The following is a 21036-nucleotide window of genomic DNA, read 5'->3' as shown; positions in this document are numbered from 1 at the left end:
TTATCACGATAATGTATCGCTTATGAAAATAATGCATGACTAAAAAAAATGACAACATGGCAACTATAAAAGAGATCACCTTGACAATATAGCCAAGGTGACGATATGTAAATCTTCGCAATATAACCAAAATGAGTAGATAGCCAAAACGACGGTATGTCCATAATGAAAATACTGCTGCTATGAAAATATATCCCCCATGACACTATAGCTAAAATGACGATAAAGGAATCTTCACAAAAGAATAACAGTGAAAATACAGGAAACGACAATATAGCCACCATGAAAGTACAGTCACTATGACAATAATGTCATGATATAATTCACTGACTATATAAACATCATGAAAATAAGGCTTTCATGTCAACATACCATGACAATTTAGCCAATATGATAATATAGTAAACACTGCAATGTATTCACTATAACAATATAGCCATGATCATATAAGTGATATGACAATACAGTCAACGCAACAATAAGGAAGCCTTCAAATCATATTCATTATGGCAATATAAGCACCTGATAATATTGATGCTGTGACAAAATAGTCTCTTACGGATCATAGCAAACATATAGGCTCCAGGACAATATAGTGTCCATGAGTAAATAGCGACCAAGACAAGATTTTTAATTAAGATATAGTCACATTGACAGTATAGCCGATAAAACAATGAAACAACAATGAAAATGTACCTGCCATAACAATATAGCTACCATGAAAATGCAGGCAACATGTAAAAAATATCACAATGAAATATAATCGCCATTACAATTTAGTTACCATAATCATATATCAATCATGATAGTATCATCAGGAGGCTGACATAAACACCATCACGGTATAAAAACCATGGCAATATAATGACATCATAATATGATATCTATACACTTGCAGTCACATTCCTAAATAAGCTGCCATGAAAATATTGTTATCATGATCATATGATTAAAACAAAATTGTAGTTAATGACTAAATATATCTCCAACGACAAAATTAACCATAGCAATTTAGCCAGCAAGTAAATATATCGACCAAGATAATGTAGTTAGGATGGCATTATATTGAAAATAAAAATACAGCCACAATGGCAAGATCGTCACTATGACAATGGAGCTACCTCGAAAATATAGTAACATTTACAATGTAGCTACTATGATAATAAAATCCCATGGAACATATCCACAATAACAGTTTATTTGCTAAGACACTATATCACCATGCCAATATCGCCAAAATGTTAGTCTAGGCATAATGGTAATATACCACAAGAAAAAGAGAATAAGCACCACAATGATATAGCTAACTTAACAATATAGCTACCCTGATAATATATTCAATATGAAAAGACAGTCACCTCCTTACAGTATAAAAAAAATGAAAAATAGCTATCATGGCAATGTAGTCTCCTATCAATATAGTCACCATGGCAATATAGTTACCATAACCATGTAATCATAACTGGAATATAACCAACATGACTATATAGTCAAGATGACATGCAACCATCATGGCAGTACAAGCAACATGACATTAGAGTCTATACGACAATATTGCAATCGCTTCAACAAATTAAATGATAATATAGATATTACTGGAACACAGTCACCATGACAGTATTAGCACAAATGCAATATAACCGCGATATCAAAATTATCGTACCATGAAAATCTAGCCACCCTGCCACTGCAATATAGCTAACATGATAATACATTCACTACGACAGTACTGAAACCATGACAATATAGCATATCATGACAATGTAGTCACCTGATGACAGTCGCGCACCAGCTACCGACGTGTACGGATCTGCTATCGTCTTTCAGAGCTAGGTTGTAGCTATTCCTCCATGCGTGGTCGCTACCCTTGCTTTGTTTTGGAGGTTTTATCTTATATGATCATGATTGGTGTATGATTATCGACACCATAGTGTGATATCGTTTGTATTTCATTGTAATGAATTTGTCATAGTAACTATATTTTCATGTAAGCTATATTGTTATGGTAGGTACATTTTCATGATTGCTCCACTGTTTTATTGGCTATACTGTCAAGGTGACTGTATTGTGATGATAAATCCTGTCTTCTTCGCTATTTTGTCATAGAGACTATATTCTCTTGGACGCTATATGTTTGCTATGATCCAAAAATGACTATTTTGTCACAGTATCTATATTTTCATGTGGCTGTATTCTCAGAGTGGATATAATTTGTAAATGCGTTTATTGTTGCGATGACTATATTGTCATATCATTTATGTGATCATGGTGGCTTTATTGTTATGGTGAATATATTATCGTCTTGACTATATTATCCGAATGGCGAAACTGTCACTTTATAGATATTCATATGGAGGTTATATTTTCACGACAAATATATTTATATGGACGCTATATTTTCATGATGTTCATGTACTCATTGTATATTCATTATCAAGGTGACGATATGTCCTGGCGATTTATTTATAGCGAGAGATTATTGTCATTGTGGCTGTACTGTCTTGATGGCTGTATAGTCGTTTGCTCTTTTTTCAGTAGTACTCTTTTTGTGAAGATGGCTTTATTGTCAGTGAAGCTGGAGAATCTTGGGGAACATATTTTCATAGTTGCAGTATTATCATTATTAACATACCGTCGTTCTGGTTATCATCTCTTTTTCTTTACGTTGCTATTATGTATATATCGTCACCTTGATTATAGTGCCAAGGTGATCTTTCTTATAGGTGCTATACTGTCATTTTCTAATCATGCATATTTTGTCACAAACGATATATCATTTTGATAACTTTATTATTAAGGTGACAGTATTTTGATAGTGACTGTATTGTCATAATGACTATAATCTCAGAGTGGCTATATTGCCATGGTCACTATTTTATCATGATATTTATGTCATAGTGACTGTATTTTCATAGCAGCTTTTTAATGGTGTATAAAATTTTGTCCCTGAGGTTATACCATAATAGAAGCGAAATTTTTCTTTTTCATTAAATGATCAAGTGGCTACATTGTCATGATATTCTATATTGTTATGGTTTCAGTACTGTCGTGGTGAATGTTTTGTTATTGTGGCTATATTGTAATTGAAGCCATAGTGGCAGGGTGACTATATTTTCATGGTAGAATCATTTTATTATGACGATTATATAACATTTCTGAGTATATTGTCATCGTGATTGTGTTGCCATAATATCTATATTGTCATTTAAGTTGTTGAATTAGTGGCAATATTGTCTTAGAGACTGTATTTTGATGCTTTCTGTGTTGTCATGGTAAATGTATTGTCATCGTGACTATAAGGACATGGTGACTATATTGCCATTAAGAGTACATTGCTATGGTAATGATATTGCCATGATGGCTATATTGTTTGGTTACCATATTGCCATGATGGCTACATTGTTTAGTTACCATATTGCCATGATGGCTTTTTGTCATATATTTTTTTTATATTTGAAGGAGGTGGCTGTTTTTTAATGTTACCTATATTGTCAGAGTAGTATATTGTCAAGTTAGGTATATCGTTATGATGAGTATTTTTTCTGTTGATATATTGCCATGATGGCTATACTAACATTTTAGAGATATTGGCATGGTGATATATCGTCTTAGCAGCTAAACTCTTGTTGTGGCTATCTTTTGGGTATTTCCTATCTAGAATATTTTGCCATGGCAGCTACATTATCAACGTTACTATATTTTCATGGTAGCTATATTGTAATGGTGATGACATTGGCACGGTGGCTGTATTGTAATTCTCAATACAATGCTCGCTACATTATCTTGGTCGCTATAACAAGTTGATGGCTATATTGCTATGATTAATTTTGTCGTTGGGGATATATTTGTCACTACCTACAATACTGTTGTGATTATATGATCATGATAACAATATATTCATGGCGGCTTCTTTGGTATTGTAAGTGTATGAGTATGGATATCATATCATCATGTCACTTATACTGTCATGGTTTTTATACTGTGATATTGTTTTTTTCAACCTGCTGATTATATGATCATGATTGGTCTATGATTATGGTAGCTATATTGTAATGGCGATGATATTTCATTATGATAATTTTGTCATGTTGACTAAAATTTCATGACATCTATAATGTTTCGTCAGGTACAGTTTCATGATTGTTACATTGTTTTATGGTCTATACTGTCAGGGTGTCTATATTATAATGATATATCCTGTCTTGTTCGCTATTTTGTCATAGAGACTATGTTGTCCTGCCGGCTATATGTTTGCTATGATTCAAAAGCGACTATTTGTCACAGTATCTATATTGTCATGTAGTTATACTGCCATAGTGAATATGATTTGTATATTTCTTTTTTCCTTCTTTGACGGTATTGTCACATCAGTTATATGATCACTGTGGCTATATTGTTATAGTGAATAAATTGCCGTCATGACTATATCATCATAATGGCCAGATTATTATGGCAGACATGTTGACATGGAGGCTATATTTTCATGATATTTATATAGTCATTGTAAGTTTATTATCAAGGTGACTAATGACATGGTGATGATTTGTATCGTGACATTATTATCATGGTGGCTGAAATATGATGGTGGCTATATTCTCGTTTGCTGTATTTTCAATGTTGCTCCTTTGTGAATATGGCTTTGTTGTCAGTGTAGCTATAGTGTCATGGGGAACATATAATCATAGTGGCAGTATTGTCATTATGACCATACCGTCATTTTGGCTATCTTCTCATTTTAATTACATTGCTATAATGTATATACCTTCACCTTAGCTATATTGGCAAGGTGAACTTTTTATAGGTGATATATTGTCATTATTTAACTCTTGCATACTTTGTCATAAGCGAAATATTATCATGATAATTATATTTTTATAGTGACAATCTTGTCATAGCGACTATATTATCATTATGACTATAATGTCACAGTTACTATATTGCCAAGATAACTATATTGTCATGGTGACTTTTTTATCATGATTTTTGTAATGTCACAATGACTGTATTTTCGTAAAAACTTTTTTAATGGTGTTCATATTGCCCTTGAGGATGTACCATTATAGAAGAGAAATTGTCATTTTGATTAGATTATCAGCTGACTACAATGCCATGATATGCTATACTGTTATGGTTTCAGTACCTTCATGGTAAATCTTTTATTACTGTTTCTACATTGCAATGCAAACCAAAATGGTAGGTGGCTATACTGTCATTGTAGGATAATTTTATGATGGCGATTATATTGCATTTCTGAGTATATTGTCATGGTGACTATGTTGCCATAATATCTATATTGTCACAAAATTTATCAAATAGATGGCAATATTGTCTTACAGACGGTACTGTCATGTTATCCGTATTGTCACGGTGATTGTATTGTCAACGTGACTATATAGTCACGTTGGCTACATTGTCGTTAAGATCACATTGTTATGCTAACTATATTACCATAGTGGCTGCATTGTTAAATCCCTATATCGCCATGATGGCTATTTGTCATTTTTGTTATATAACAAGGAGGTGACTGTCTTTTCATGTTGGCAATATTGTCAGAATAGCTATATTGTCGAGTATTGGGTATATATATTTCTTTTCTGGCGGTATATTATCATGATGGCAATAAGAACATTTTGGCGATATTGGCATAGCGATATAGTGTTTTAGCAGCTAAACTCTTGTTGTGGATATTTTTCAAGTGTATATTTTATCATTGTAGCTACATAATCAAGGTTACTATATTTTCACGGTAGATACATTGTCATGGTGAAGACATTGGCATGGTGGTTGTATTCTTATTTTCAATATAATCCCGTCCTGGCTACATTATCTTGGTCGCTATATCAACTTGATGGCTATATTATTATGGATAATTTTGTCTTTCGGGATATATTTTGTAATTAGTGACAATACTGTTGTGATTATATGATCATGATAATATTTTCATGAAAAGTTATGTGGTATTTTAAGTGTAAGTGAATGGATATCATCTCATCATGTCACTTAAATTGTCATGGTATTTACACTATGATCTTGTTTATGTCAACCTGCTGATTATATAATCATGATTGGTGTATGATTATGGTAACAATATTGTAATGTCGTTTTATTTCACTGTGATAATTTTTTCATGTTCACTACAGTTCCATGACAGCTATAATGTTATGAGCATATCATGATGATAAATCCTGTCTGAGTCACTGTTTTTTCACAGAGACTATATGGTCCTGGAGTCTATATTTTTGCTATGATCCGAAAACGACTATCTATTAACAGTATCTATATTGTCAGGTGGTTATATTGCCATTGTGAATATAAGTTGAATGTTTCTATATTTTTTCTTTGATTATATTGTGATATCAGTTATATGATCATGGTAGCGTTACTTTCATAGTCAATAGATTGTCGTCGTGACTATATTTTCATAATGGCTAAATTGTGATAGCAAATATCTTGACATGGGGGCTATATTTTCATGATATTTATAAAGTCATTGTAAGATTCCTGTCAAGGTGACTCTATTGTTCTCGTGATTGAGTTATATCGTGATATTATTGTCAAGATGGCTGTATTGTCATGGCGGGTATATTGTAGTTTGCTGTATTTTAATTTTACGCTTTTGTGAAGATAGCTTTACTGTCAGTGTACCTATAGTGTCATGGAGAATATATTTTCATAGTGGAATTATTGTCATTATGAACATACTGTCATTTTGGCCATCTCCTTATTTTGGTTACATTTGTATCATATATATATCATCACCTTGGCTATATTTGCTATATCTTCATTTTTTTAATCATTCATTTTTTGTCGTAAATGATACATTATCACGATAACTATAACATTCCGGTAACTATATATTGGCATTTTGACTATATTGTTATTATGACAATGATATCATGTTGGATATCTTGCCAAAGTAACTTTATTGTCATGGTGTCTATTTCATCATGATGGTTATAATGTCTTGGTGACTACATTTTCACGGTAGCTTTTATATTGGTGTTGGGTTTGCCCTTGAGGATGAATCATCATAAAACGAGATTCTCATTTTGATTAAATCATTAGGGGACTACATTGTCGTGACATGCTACATTGTTATGGTTTCAGGAATGTCATTGTATATGTATTACTATATTGGCTATATTCCAATGGAAGGCCATAGTGGCACAGTGGCTATATTTTCATAATATAATCATTTTGTTATGTCGATTATATTCCACTTCTGTGTACAATGTCATGGTGACTGTTGCCATAATATATATACTGTCATTTGATTTGTTGAATTGGTGGCTATACTGTCATAATGTAATGTCATGGTTCCTGTATTGTCTTGGTGGTTGTATTGTCATCGTGTCTATATGGTCATGGTAGTTATATTTCCATTAAGATTATATTGATATGGTAACTATATTGGCATGGTGGCTATATTGTTAAATGAATATATTGCCATGATGGCTGCTTGTTATTTTTTGTTATGTTACAAGGGGGTGATTGTCTTTTCATGTTGCCTATATATCAGGGTACCTATATTGTTGTCATAAGATTACAGTCATAAAGACAATATAGTGCCATGCCAATATTTTCACCTTAATGATATGGGTATCATGATAATATATCGCTTATAACAGAATATGCACGATTAAAAAATGACACTATACCACCTATAAAAAATCACCTTCCCAATATAGCCAAGGTGACGATATATATAACATAGCAATGTAACCCAAATTAGAAGATAGCCAAAATGACTTGATTTCCTAATGACAATTGTGTCACTATGGAAACTTGCTCCGACTGAAAGTATAGCTACACTGACATTAAAGCCATATTCACTAAATAGTAACATTGAAAACGCATCAAACGACAATATAGCCACCATGATTGTACAGCCACCATAACAATAATGTTAAAACATAAATCAATCACTATGAAATTAGAGTACACTTGAAAAAATTTTACAATTACCATAAAAGAATCATGAGAATATAGCATCCATATCAACATATTTCCCATGACAATTTAGCCATTATGATAGTATAGTCGCAACTACAATATTTTCACTATAACAACAAAGCCACCATGGCCATATAACTGATATAACAACATAGTCAACGCAACATTAAAGAAACATTGAAAATATGTTCACAACGTCAATATAGCCACCTTACAATATAGATACCGTGACAAAATAGTCACTTTCGGATCACAGGAAACATATAGCCTCTAAAGTAAATAGTGTCCAGGAGACAATAGCGTCCAAAACAGAATCTATCAATACTGTACAGCCGCCTTGACAGTATAGCCCATAAAACAATGTCAGAACTATGAAAATGTACTTCCCATACCAATATAACTACTATCAAAATGAAGTCAACATACCAAAATGATCAAAAAAGATATTACCATTGCTATATAGTTACAATAATCATACATTAATGATGATGATGTAATCAGCATTTTCACATAAGCACAATCACCGTTTAAAAGAATGACAGACTAAGTTACATGATGATATGATATCCAGACAGATACACTCAAGATGCCAAATAGGCCGTCATAGAAATATTATCATGAACATATAATCGCAACCAAATTGTAGGTAAAGACAAATTACATCCCCAACGATGAAAGTGACAGTAGCAATATAGCCATCAAGTTGATATAGCGACCAAGATAATGTAGCCAGGATGGCGTTATATTGAACATAACAATACACCCGCCATGCCAATATCGTCATCTTTACAATGTTGCTTGCATGAAATATAGTAACCTTTACAATGTAGGTACCATGATAATGTATTCCCATGAAAAAATAACCAAAACAACAGTTGGGCTGCGAACACTATATCACCATGCTAATCTTGCCAAAATTCTAGTATAGCCATCAAGGCAATATACCAAAAGGATAATAATACCCGCCACAATAAGATAGCTAACTTAACAATATGGCTACTCTGACAAAAAGCTATGATTGCAATATAGTTACCCTACGAATGTAATCTTAACGAGAGTATAGCCATCATGACCATAGAGTCACGATGACAAGACAACCATGATGACCAAATAGGCAACATGACAATACAGTCTCTAGGACAATATTGCCATCAATTTAATAAATCAAATGACAATATAGAAATTATGGCAACACAGTCACCATGACAATATATTCAAAAATATAATAGAATACTAATAACAAAATCATCAAACCATGAAAATATAGCCACCCTGCAACTATGGCTTCCATTGTAATGTAGCCAACATAATATACATTCACTATGACAGTACTGAAACTATAACAATATAGCATATCATGACAATGTATTCATCTCATAATTTAAACAAAATGAAATATCCGTTTTTATAATGATATATCTCCAAGGGTAAATCAACACCATTAAATAAGCTACAATGAAAATGTAGTTACATGTAGTTATCTTAGCAATATAGCCACTAAGAGATTGTAGTCATAATGACAATATAGTCACCATGACAATATACTGTCACTTTAGTGATATAGTTATCAAGATAATGTATCACTAATAAAAAAATATACATGATTAAAAAAAATGACAGTATAGCAACTATAAAGAGATCACCTTGCCAATATAGCCAAGGTGACGATATGTAAATCTTCGCAATGTAACCAAAATGAGCAGATAGCCAAAATAACGATATGTTCATAATGACAATAATGCTACTACGAAAATGTATTCCCCTTGACACTATAGCTACAATGACAATAAAGCAATCTTGACAAAAGAGTAACATTGAAAACACAAGAAACGACAATATAGCCACCATGACAATGCAGCTATCGTGACAATAATATCACGATATACATTAATCGCCAGGCTATTAGAGTCACCTTGATAGTAATCTTTCAATGACTTTATGAATATCATGAAAATATAGCCCTCATGTCAACATATTTCCTATGACAATTTAGCCATTACGATAATATAGTCACGACGACAAGATATTCAGTATGACAATAAAGCTACCATGATCATATAACTGATATGACAACATAGATTTCAGGATATGTAGTGTCCAGGACAATATAGAAATTACGGCAACACAGTAACCATGGGAATATACTCACAAATACAATAAAATCGTTATAACAAATTATCCGACCATGAAAATATAGTTACCCTGCCGCAATGACTTTAATTGTAATGTATCCAACATAATATAGATTCAACGTGACAGTACTGAAACTATAGGAAAATCGCATATCATGGCAATATATTCATTTTATATTTTTTTTATTATACTTTGTCGCTGTCTCCCGCGTTTGCGAGGTAGCGCAAGGAAACAGACGAAAGAAATGGCCCAACCCCCCCCCATACACATGTATATACATACGTCCACACACGCAAATATACATACCTACACAGCTTTCCATGGTTTACCCCAGACACTTCACATGCCTTGATTCAATCCACTGACAAGCACGTCAACCCCGGTATACCACATCGCTCCAATTCACTCTATTCCTTGCCCTTCTTTCACCCTCCTGCATGTTCAGGCCCCGATCACACAAAATCTTTTTCACTCCATCTTTCCACCTCCAATTTGGTCTCCCTCTTCTCCTCGTTCCCTCCACCTCCGACACATATATCCTCTTGGTCAATCTTTCCTCACTCATTCTCTCCATGTGCCCAAACCACTTCAAAACACCCTCTTCTGCTCTCTCAACCACGCTCTTTTTATTTCCACACATCTCTCTTACCCTTACGTTACTCACTCGATCAAACCACCTCACACCACACATTGTCCTCAAACATCTCATTTCCAGCACATCCATCCTCCTGCGCACAACTCTATCCATAGCCCACGCCTCGCAACCATACAACATTGTTGGAACCACTATTCCTTCAAACATACCCATTTTTGCTTTCCGAGATAATGTTCTCGACTTCCAGACATTCTTCAAGGCCCCCAGAATTTTCGCCCCCTCCCCCACCCTATGATCCACTTCCGCTTCCATGGTTCCATCCGTTGCCAGATCCACTCCCAGATATCTAGAACACTTCACTTCCTCCAGTTTTTCTCCATTCAAACTCACCTCCCAATTGACTTGACCCTCAACCCTACTGTACCTAATAACCTTGCTCTTATTCACATTTACTCTTAACTTTCTTCTTCCACACACTTTACCAAACTCAGTCACCAGCTTCTGCAGTTTCTCACATGAATCAGCCACCAGCGCTGTATCATCAGCGAACAACAACTGACTCACTTCCCAAGCTCTCTCATCCCCAACAGACTTCATACTTGCCCCTCTTTCCAAAACTCTTGCATTTACCTCCCTAACAAACCCATCCATAAACAAATTAAACAACCATGGAGACATCACACACCCCTGCCGCAAACCTACATTCACTGAGAACCAATCACTTTCCTCTCTTCCTACACGTACACATGCCTTACATCTTCGATAAAAACTTTTCACTGCTTCTAACAACTTTCCTCCCACACCATATATTCTTAATACCTTCCTCAGAGCATCTCTATCAACTCTATCATATGCCTTCTCCAGATCCATAAATGCTACATACAAATCCATTTGCTTTTCTAAGTATTTCTCACATACATTCTTCAAAGCAAACACCTGATCCACACATCCTCTACCACTTCTGAAACCACACTGCTCTTCCCCAATCTGATGCTCTGTACATGCCTTCACCCTCTCAATCAATACCCTCCCATATAATTTACCAGGAATACTCAACAAACTTATACCTCTGTAATTTGAGCACTCACTCTTATCCCCTTTGCCTTTGTACAATGGCACTATGCACGCATTCCGCCAATCCTCAGGCACCTCACCATGAGTCATACATACATTAAATAACCTTACCAACCAGTCAACAATACAGTCACCCCCTTTTTTAATAAATTCCACTGCAATACCATCCAAACCTGCTGCCTTGCCGGCTTTCATCTTCCGCAAAGCTTTCACTACTTCTTCTCTGTTTACCAAATCATTTTCCCTAACCCTCTCACTTTGCACATCACCTCGACCAAAACACCCTATATCTGCCACTCTATCATCAAACACATTCAACAAACCTTCAAAATACTCACTCCATCTCCTTATCACATCACCACTACTTGTTATCACCTCCCCATTTGCGCCCTTCACTGAAGTTCCCATTTGCTCCCTTGTCTTACGCACTTTATTTACCTCCTTCCAGAACATCTTTTTATTCTCCCTAAAATTTACTGATACTCTCTCACCCCAACTCTCATTTGCCCTTTTTTTCACCTCTTGCACCTTTCTCTTGACCTCCTGTCTCTTTCTTTTATACATCTCCCACTCAGTTGCATCTTTTCCCTGCAAAAATCGTCCAAATGCCTCTCTCTTCTCTTTCACTAATACTCTTACTTCTTCATCCCACCACTCACTACCCTTTCTAACCAACCCACCTCCCACTCTTCTCATGCCACAAGCATCTTTTGCGCAATCCATCACTGATTTCCTAAATACATCCCATTCCTCCCCCACTCCCCTTACTTCCATTGTTCTCACCTTTTTCCATTCTGTACTCAGTCTCTCCTGGTACTTCCTCACACAGGTCTCCTTCCCAAGCTCACTTACTCTCACCACCCTCTTCACCCCAACATTCACTCTTCTTTTCTGAAAACTCTTACAAATCTTCACCTTAGCCTCCACAAGATAATGATCAGACATCCCTCCAGTTGCACCTCTCAGCACATTAACATCCGAAAGTCTCTCTTTTGCACGCCTGTCAATTAACACGTAATCCAATAACGCTCTCTGGCTATCTCTCCTACTTACATAAGTATACTTATGTATATCTCGCTTTTTAAACCAGGTATTCCCAATCATCAGTCCTTTTTCAGCACATAAATCTACAAACTCTTCACCATTTCCATTTACAACACCTGACACCCCATGTATACCAATTATTCCCTCAACTGCCACATTACTCACCTTTGCATTCAAATCACCCATCACTATAACCCGGTCTCGTGCATCAAAACCACTAACACACTCATTCAGCTGCTCCCAAAACACTTGCCTCTCATGATCTTTCTTCTCATGCCCAGGTGCATATGCACCAATAATCACCCACCTCTCTCCATCAACTTTCAGTTTTACCCATATTAATTGAGAATTTACTTTCTTACATTCTATCACATACTCCCACAACTCCTGTTTCAGGAGTATTGCTACTCCTCCCCTTGCTCTTGTCCTCTCACTAACCCATGACTTTACTCCCCAGACATTCCCAAACCACTCTTCCCCTTTACCCTTGAGCTTCGTTTCACTCGGAGCCAAAACATCCAGGTTCCTTTCCTCAAACATACTACCTATCTCTCCTTTTTTCACATCTTGGTTACATCCACACACATTTAGGTACCCCACTCTGAGCCTTCGAGGAGGATGAGCACTCCCCGCGTGACTCCTTCTTCTGTTTCCCATTTTAGAAAGTTAATACAAGGAGGGAAGGATTTCTGGCCCCCCGCTCCCGTCACCTCTAGTCGCTTTCTACGACACGCGAGGAATACGTGGGAAGTATTCTTTCACCCCTATCCCCAGGGATAAAATACATATATATATACATATACACATACACACACATACACACACATACGCACATATACACACACACACACACACATACATATATATACATATGAAAAATGTAAGAAACAATTTAGAAAACTGAAACTTCTAGCTTGAAATGAATAAAAAAAATAAATGAATGTCATTATATATTCATATGATAATTTAGAAAAAAAGAAATTTTCGTTTTTATGATATATCTTCAAGGGCAAAATCAACACCATTAAATATGCTACAATGAAAATGCAGTCAAACTGTCATTATAACCATCATCATGAAATAGTCACCATGACAGTATAGTTATCTTAGCAATAAATCCACTAAGAGATTATAGTCATAATGTCAACATTGTCACAATGACAATATACTGTTACCTTAATAATAAAGTTATCACGATAATGTATCGCCTATAAAAAAATATGTATGACTAAAAAGAATGGCAACATAGCATCTATAGAAGAGATCACCTTGACAATATAGCCAAGGTGACGATATGTAAATCTTCGCAATATAACCAAAATGAGTAGGTAGCCAAAATGACGGTATGTTCATAATGACAATACTGCTGCTATGAAAATATATCCCCCATGACACTATAGTTACAATAACAATAAAGCAATCTTCACAAAAGAGTAACAGTGAAAATACAGGGAACGTCTATATAGCCACCACGAAAGTACGGCCACTATGACAATAATGTCACGATATAATTCACTGACTATATAAACATCATGAAAATAAGTCTTTCATGTCAACATACTTACCATGACAATTTAGCAAATATGATAATATAGTCAAACCGGCAATATATTCACTATAACAATATGGCTATGATCATATAAGTGATATGACAATACAGTCAACGCAACAATAAGGAAGCCTTCAAATTATATTCATTATGGCAATATAAGCACCTGACAATATTGATGCTGTGACAAAATAGTCCCTTTCGGATCATAGCAAACATATAGGCTCCAGGACACTATAGTGTCCATGACAAAATAGCGACCAAGACAAGATTTTTAATTAAGATATAGTCATCTTGACAGTATAGCCGATAAAACAATGTAACTACAATGAAAATGCACCTGCCATAACAATATAGCTACCATGAAAATGCAGGCAACATAACAAAATTGTCACAATGAAATATAATCGCCATTAGAATTTAGTTACCATAATCATATATCAATCATGATGACATCATCAGGAGGCTGACATAAACACCATCACAGTATAAAAACCATGACAATATAGTTACATAATAATATATCCATACACTTTCACTCACATTACCAAATAAGCCGCCATGAAAATATTGTTATCATGATCATATGATTAAAACAAAATTGTAGTTAATGACAAAATATATACCCAACGACAAAATTAACCATAGCAATATAGCCAGTAAGTAAATATGATGAACAAGATAATGTAGTTAGGATGGTATTATATTGAAAATAAAAATACAGCCACAGTGGCAATATCGTCACCATGACAATGGAGGTACCATGAAAATATAATAACATTGACAATGTAGCTACTATGATAATAAAATCCCATGGAACATATTCACAATAACAGTTTATTTACTAAGACACTATATCACCCTGGCAATATCGCCAAAATGTTAGTCTAGGCAACATAGGAATATACCACCAGAAAAGAAAATAAGCACCACAATGATATAGCTAACTTAACTATATAGCTACCCTGATAATATATTCAATATGGAAAGACAATCACCTCCTTACAGTATAACAAAACTGAAAAATAGCTATCATAGCAATGTAGTCACAAATCAAGATAGTCACCATGGCAATATAGTTACCACAACCATGTAATCATAACTGGAATATAACCAACATGACTATATAGTCAAGATGACATGTAACCATCATGACAATACAAGCAACATGACATTAGAGTCTCTACGACAATATTGCAATCGCTTCAACAAATTAAATGATAACATAGATATAACTGGAACACAGTCACCACGACAGTATTATCACAAATGCAATATAACCGCGATAACAAAATTATCCTACCATGAAAATTTAGCCACCCTGCCACTGCAATATAGCTAACATTATAATACATTCCCTACGACAGTACTGAAACCATGACAATATAGCATATCATGACAATGTAGTCACCTGATGACAGTCGAGCACCAGCTACCGACGTGTACGAAGATGCTATCGTCTTTCAGAGCTAGGTTGTAGCTATTCCTCCATGCGTTGTCGCTACCCTTGCTTTGTTTTAAAGGTTTTATCTTATATGATCATGATTGGTGTATGATTATCGACACCATAATGTGATATCGTTTGTATTTCATTGTAATAAATTTGTCATAGTAACTATATTTTCATGTAAGCTATATGGTTATGGTAGGTACATTTTCATGGTTGTTCCACTGTTTTATTGGCTATACTGTCAAGGTGACTGTATTGTGATGCCAAATTCTGTCTTCTTCGCTATTTTGTCATAGAGACTATATTCTCTTGGACGCTATATGTTTGCTATGATCCAAAAATGACTATTTTGTCACAGTATCTATATTTTCATGTGGCTGTATTCTCAGAGTGGATATAATTTAAAAATGCGTTTATTCTTGCGTTGACTATGTTGTCATATCATTTATGTGATCATGGTGGCTTTATTGTTATGGTGAATATATTAGCGTCTTGACTATATTATCAGAATGGCGAAACTGTCACTTTAAAGATATTCATATGGAGGCTATATTTTGACGACAAATATATCTATATGGACGTTATATTTTCATGATGTTCATGTACTCATTGTATATTCATTATCAAGGTGACGCTAATGTCCTGGCGATTGATATATATCGAGAGATTATTGTCATTGTGGCTGTACTGTCTTGATTGCTGTATAGTCGTTTGCTATTTTTTCAATAGTACTCTTTTTGTGAAGATAGCTTTATTGTCAGTGAAGCTGGAGAATCGTGGGGAACAAATTTTCATAGTTGCAGTATTGTCAATATGAACATACCGTCGATCTGGTTATCATCTCTTTTTCTTTACGTTGATATGATGTATATATCGTCACCTTGATTATAGTGGCAAGGTGATCTTTTTTGTAGGTGCTATACTGTCATTTTCTAATCATGCATATTTTGTCACAAGCAGTATATGATTTTGATAACTTTATTATTAAAGTGACATTATTTTAATAGCGACTATATTTTCATAATGACTATAATTTCAGAGTGGCTATATTGCCATAGTCACTATTTTATCATGATATTTATGTCGTAGTGACTGTATTTTCTTGGCAGCTTTTTAATTGTGTATAAAATTTTGTCCCTGAGGTTATACCATAATAGAAGCGAAATTTTTCTTTTTCATTAAATGATCAAGTAACTACATTGTCATGATATGCTATATTGTTTTAGTTTCAGTACTGTCGTGGAGAATGTTTTGTTATTGTGGCTATATTGTAATGGAAGCCATAGTGGCATGGTGACTATATTTTCATGGTAGGATCATTTTATCATGACGATTATATAACATTTCTGAGTATATTGTTATCGTGATTGTTTTGCCATAATATCTATATTGTCATTTAACTTGTTGAATTAGTGGCAATATTGTCTTAGAGACTGTATTTTGATGTTTTCTGTATTATCATGGTAGTTGTATTGTCATCGTGACTATAAGGACATGGCGACTATATTGCCATTACGAATACATTGCTATGGTAATCATATTTCCATGATGGCTATAGTTTTGTTACCATATTGCCATGATAGCTATATTTTTTAGTTACCATATTGCCATGATGGCTATTTGTCATTATTTTTTTTCATATTTCAAGGAGGTGGCTGTCTTTTAATGTTACGTATATTGTCAGAGTAGTATATTGCAAGGTTAGGTATGTCGTTTTGATGAGTATTTTTTCTGTTGATATATTGCCATGATGGCTACACTAACATTTTAGAGATATTGGCATGGTGATTTATTGTCTTAGCAGCTAAACTCTTGTTGTGGCTATATTTTGGGTATTTTCTATCTTGAATATTTTGCCATGGCAGCTACATTATCAATGTTACTATATTTTCATGGTAGCTATATTGTCATGGTGACGACATTGGCACGGTGGCTGTATTGTAATTCTCAATACAATGCTCGCTACATTATCTTGGTCGCTATAACAAGTTGCTGGCTATATTGCTATGATTAATTTTGTCGTTGGGGATATATTTGTCACTACCTACAATATTGTTTTGATTATATGATCATGATAACAATATATTCATGACGGCTTCTTTGGTATCGTAAGTGTATGTGTATGGATATCATACCATCATGTCACTTATACTGTCATGGTTTTTATACTGTGATATTGTTTATGTGAACCTGCTGATTATATGATCATGATTGGTCTATGATTATGGTAACTATATTCTAATGCCGATGATATTTCATTATGATAATTTTGTCATGTTGACTAAAATTCCATGACATCTATAATGTTTTGGCAAGTACAGTTTCATGATTGTTACATTCTTTTATGGTCCATACTGTCAAGGTGTCTATATTATAATGATATATCCTGTCTTAGCCGCTATTTTGTCATAGAGACTATGTTGTCCTGCCGGCTATATGTTTGCTATGATTCAAAAGCGACTATTTGTCACAGTATCTATATTGTCATGTAGTTATACTGCCATAGTGAATATGATTTGTATATTTCTTTTTTGCTTCTTTGACTGTATTGTCACATCAGTTATATGATCATTGTGGCTATATTGTTATAGTGAATAAATTGCCGTCATGACTATGTTAACATAATGGCCAGATTATCATGGCAGACATGTTGACATGGAGGCTATATTTTCATGATATTTATATAGTCATTGTAAGTTTATTATTAAGGTGACTAGTGACGTGGTGATGATTGGTGTCGTGACATTATTATCATGGTGGCTGAAATATGATGGCTTTGTTGTCAGTGTAGCTATATTGTCATTGGGAACATATTTTCATAGTGGCAGTATTGTTATTATGACCATACCCTCATTTTGGCTATCTTCCAATTTTAGTTACATTGCTATAATGTATATATCGTCACTTAGCTATATTGGCAAGGTGATCTTTTTATAGGTGATATATTGTCATTATTTAACTTTTGCATACTTTGTCATAAGCGAAATATTATCATGATAATTATATTTTCATGGTGACAATATTGTCATAGCGACTATATTATCATTATGACTATAATGTCACAGTTACTATATTGACAAGATAACAATATTGTCATGGTGACTTTTTTATCATGATTTTCATAATGTCATAATGACTGTTTTCGTAGAAGGTATTGTTATGTTGCCCTTGAGGATACAACATTATAGAAGAGAAATTGTCATTTTGATTAAATTATCAGCTGACTACATTGCCATGATATGCTATACTGTTATGGTTTCAGTACCTTCATGTTAAATCTTTTATTACTGTTTCTACATTACAATGGAAACCAAAATGGTAGGTGGCTATATTTTCATGGTAGGATAATTTTATCATGGCGATTATATTGCATTTCTGAGTACATTGTCATGGTGACTATGTTGCCATAATATCTATATTGTCATATAATTTGTCAAATTGATGGCAATATTGTCTTAGAGACGGTACTGTCATGTTATCTGTATTGTCACGGTGGTTTTATATTCAACGTGACTCTATAGTCATGTTGGCTACATTGTCGTTAAGATCACATTGTTATGGTAACTATATTACCATACTGGCTGTATTGTTACATCCCTATATCGCCATGATGGCTATTTGTCATTTTTGTTATATAACAACGAGGGGACTATCTTTTCATGTTGGCAATATTGTCAGAATAAATATATTGTCGAGTATTGGGTATATATATTTCTTCTCTAGCGGTATATCATCATGATGGCAATAATAACATTTTGGCGATATTGACATAGCAATATAGTGTTTTAGCAGCTAAACTCTTGTTGTGGATATTTTTCAATTGTATATTCTATCATTGTAACTATATAGTCAAGGTTACTATATTTTCATGCTAGCTACATTGTCATGGTGAAGACATTGGCATGGTATTTGTACTCTTACTTTCAATATAATGCCGTCCTGGCTACATTATCTTGGTCTCTATATCAACTTGATGGTTATATTGTTATGGTTAATTTTGTCCTCCGGGATATATTTTGTAATTAGTGACAATACTGTTGTGATTATATGATCATGATAATATTTTCATGAAAAGTTATGTGGTATTGTAAGTGTAAGTGAATGGATATCATCTCATCATGTCACTAGAATTGTCATGGTTTTTACACTATGATCTTGTTTATGTCTACCTGCTGATTATATAATCATGATTGGTGTATGATTATGGTAGGTATATTGTAATGTCGTTTTATTTCATTGTGATAATTTTGTCATGTACACTACAATTCTATGACATATATAATGTTATAAGCATATCATGATGATAAATCCTGTCTGAGTCACTGTTTTTTCCACTGAGACTATATAGTCCTGGTGTCTATATTTTTGCTATGATCCGAAAACGACTATCTATTAACAGTATCTATATTGTCAGGTGGTTATATTGCCATTATGAACCTAAGTTGAATGTTTCTATATTTTTGCTTTGATTATATTGTCATATCAGTTATATGATCATGGTAGCTTTATTGTCATAGTGAATAGATTGTCGTCGTGACTATAGTTTCATAATGGCTAAATTGTCATAGCAAATATCTTGACATGGGGGCTATATTTTCATGATATTTATAAAGGAATTGTAAGATTACTGTCAAGGTGACTCTATTGTCCTAGTGATTGAGCTATTTCGTGATATTATTGTCAAGATCGCTGTATTGTCATGGTGGCTATATTGTAGTTTGCTGTATTTTAATTTTACGCTTTTGTGAAGATAGCTTTACTATCAGCGTACCTATAGTGTCATGATGAATATTTTTCATAGTGGAATTATTGTCATTATGAACATACTGTCATTTTGACCATATCCTTATTTTTGTTACATTTTTATCATATATATATATATATATATATATATATATATATATATATATATATATATATATATATATATATATGTATATATATCATCACCTTGGCTATATTAGCAACGTGATCTTTTTCTACGGTTGCTATATTTTGATTTTTTTAATTATGCATTTTTTGTCGTAAGTGATACATTATCATGATAACTATAACATTCCGGTTCCTATATATTGGTTTTTGACTATATTGTTAGTATGACACTATTATCATGTTGGATGTCTTGCCAAAGTAACTTTATTGTCATGATGTCTATTTCATCATGATGGTTATAATGTCATTGTGACTATATTTTCACGGTAGCTTTTATATTGGTGTTGAGTTTGCCCTTGAGAATGT

The sequence above is a fragment of the Panulirus ornatus genome, chromosome 55 (assembly GCF_036320965.1).
Source record: "Panulirus ornatus isolate Po-2019 chromosome 55, ASM3632096v1, whole genome shotgun sequence".
Lineage (NCBI taxonomy): Eukaryota > Metazoa > Arthropoda > Malacostraca > Decapoda > Palinuridae > Panulirus > Panulirus ornatus.
Note: the sequence above shows the minus strand (reverse complement) of the source record.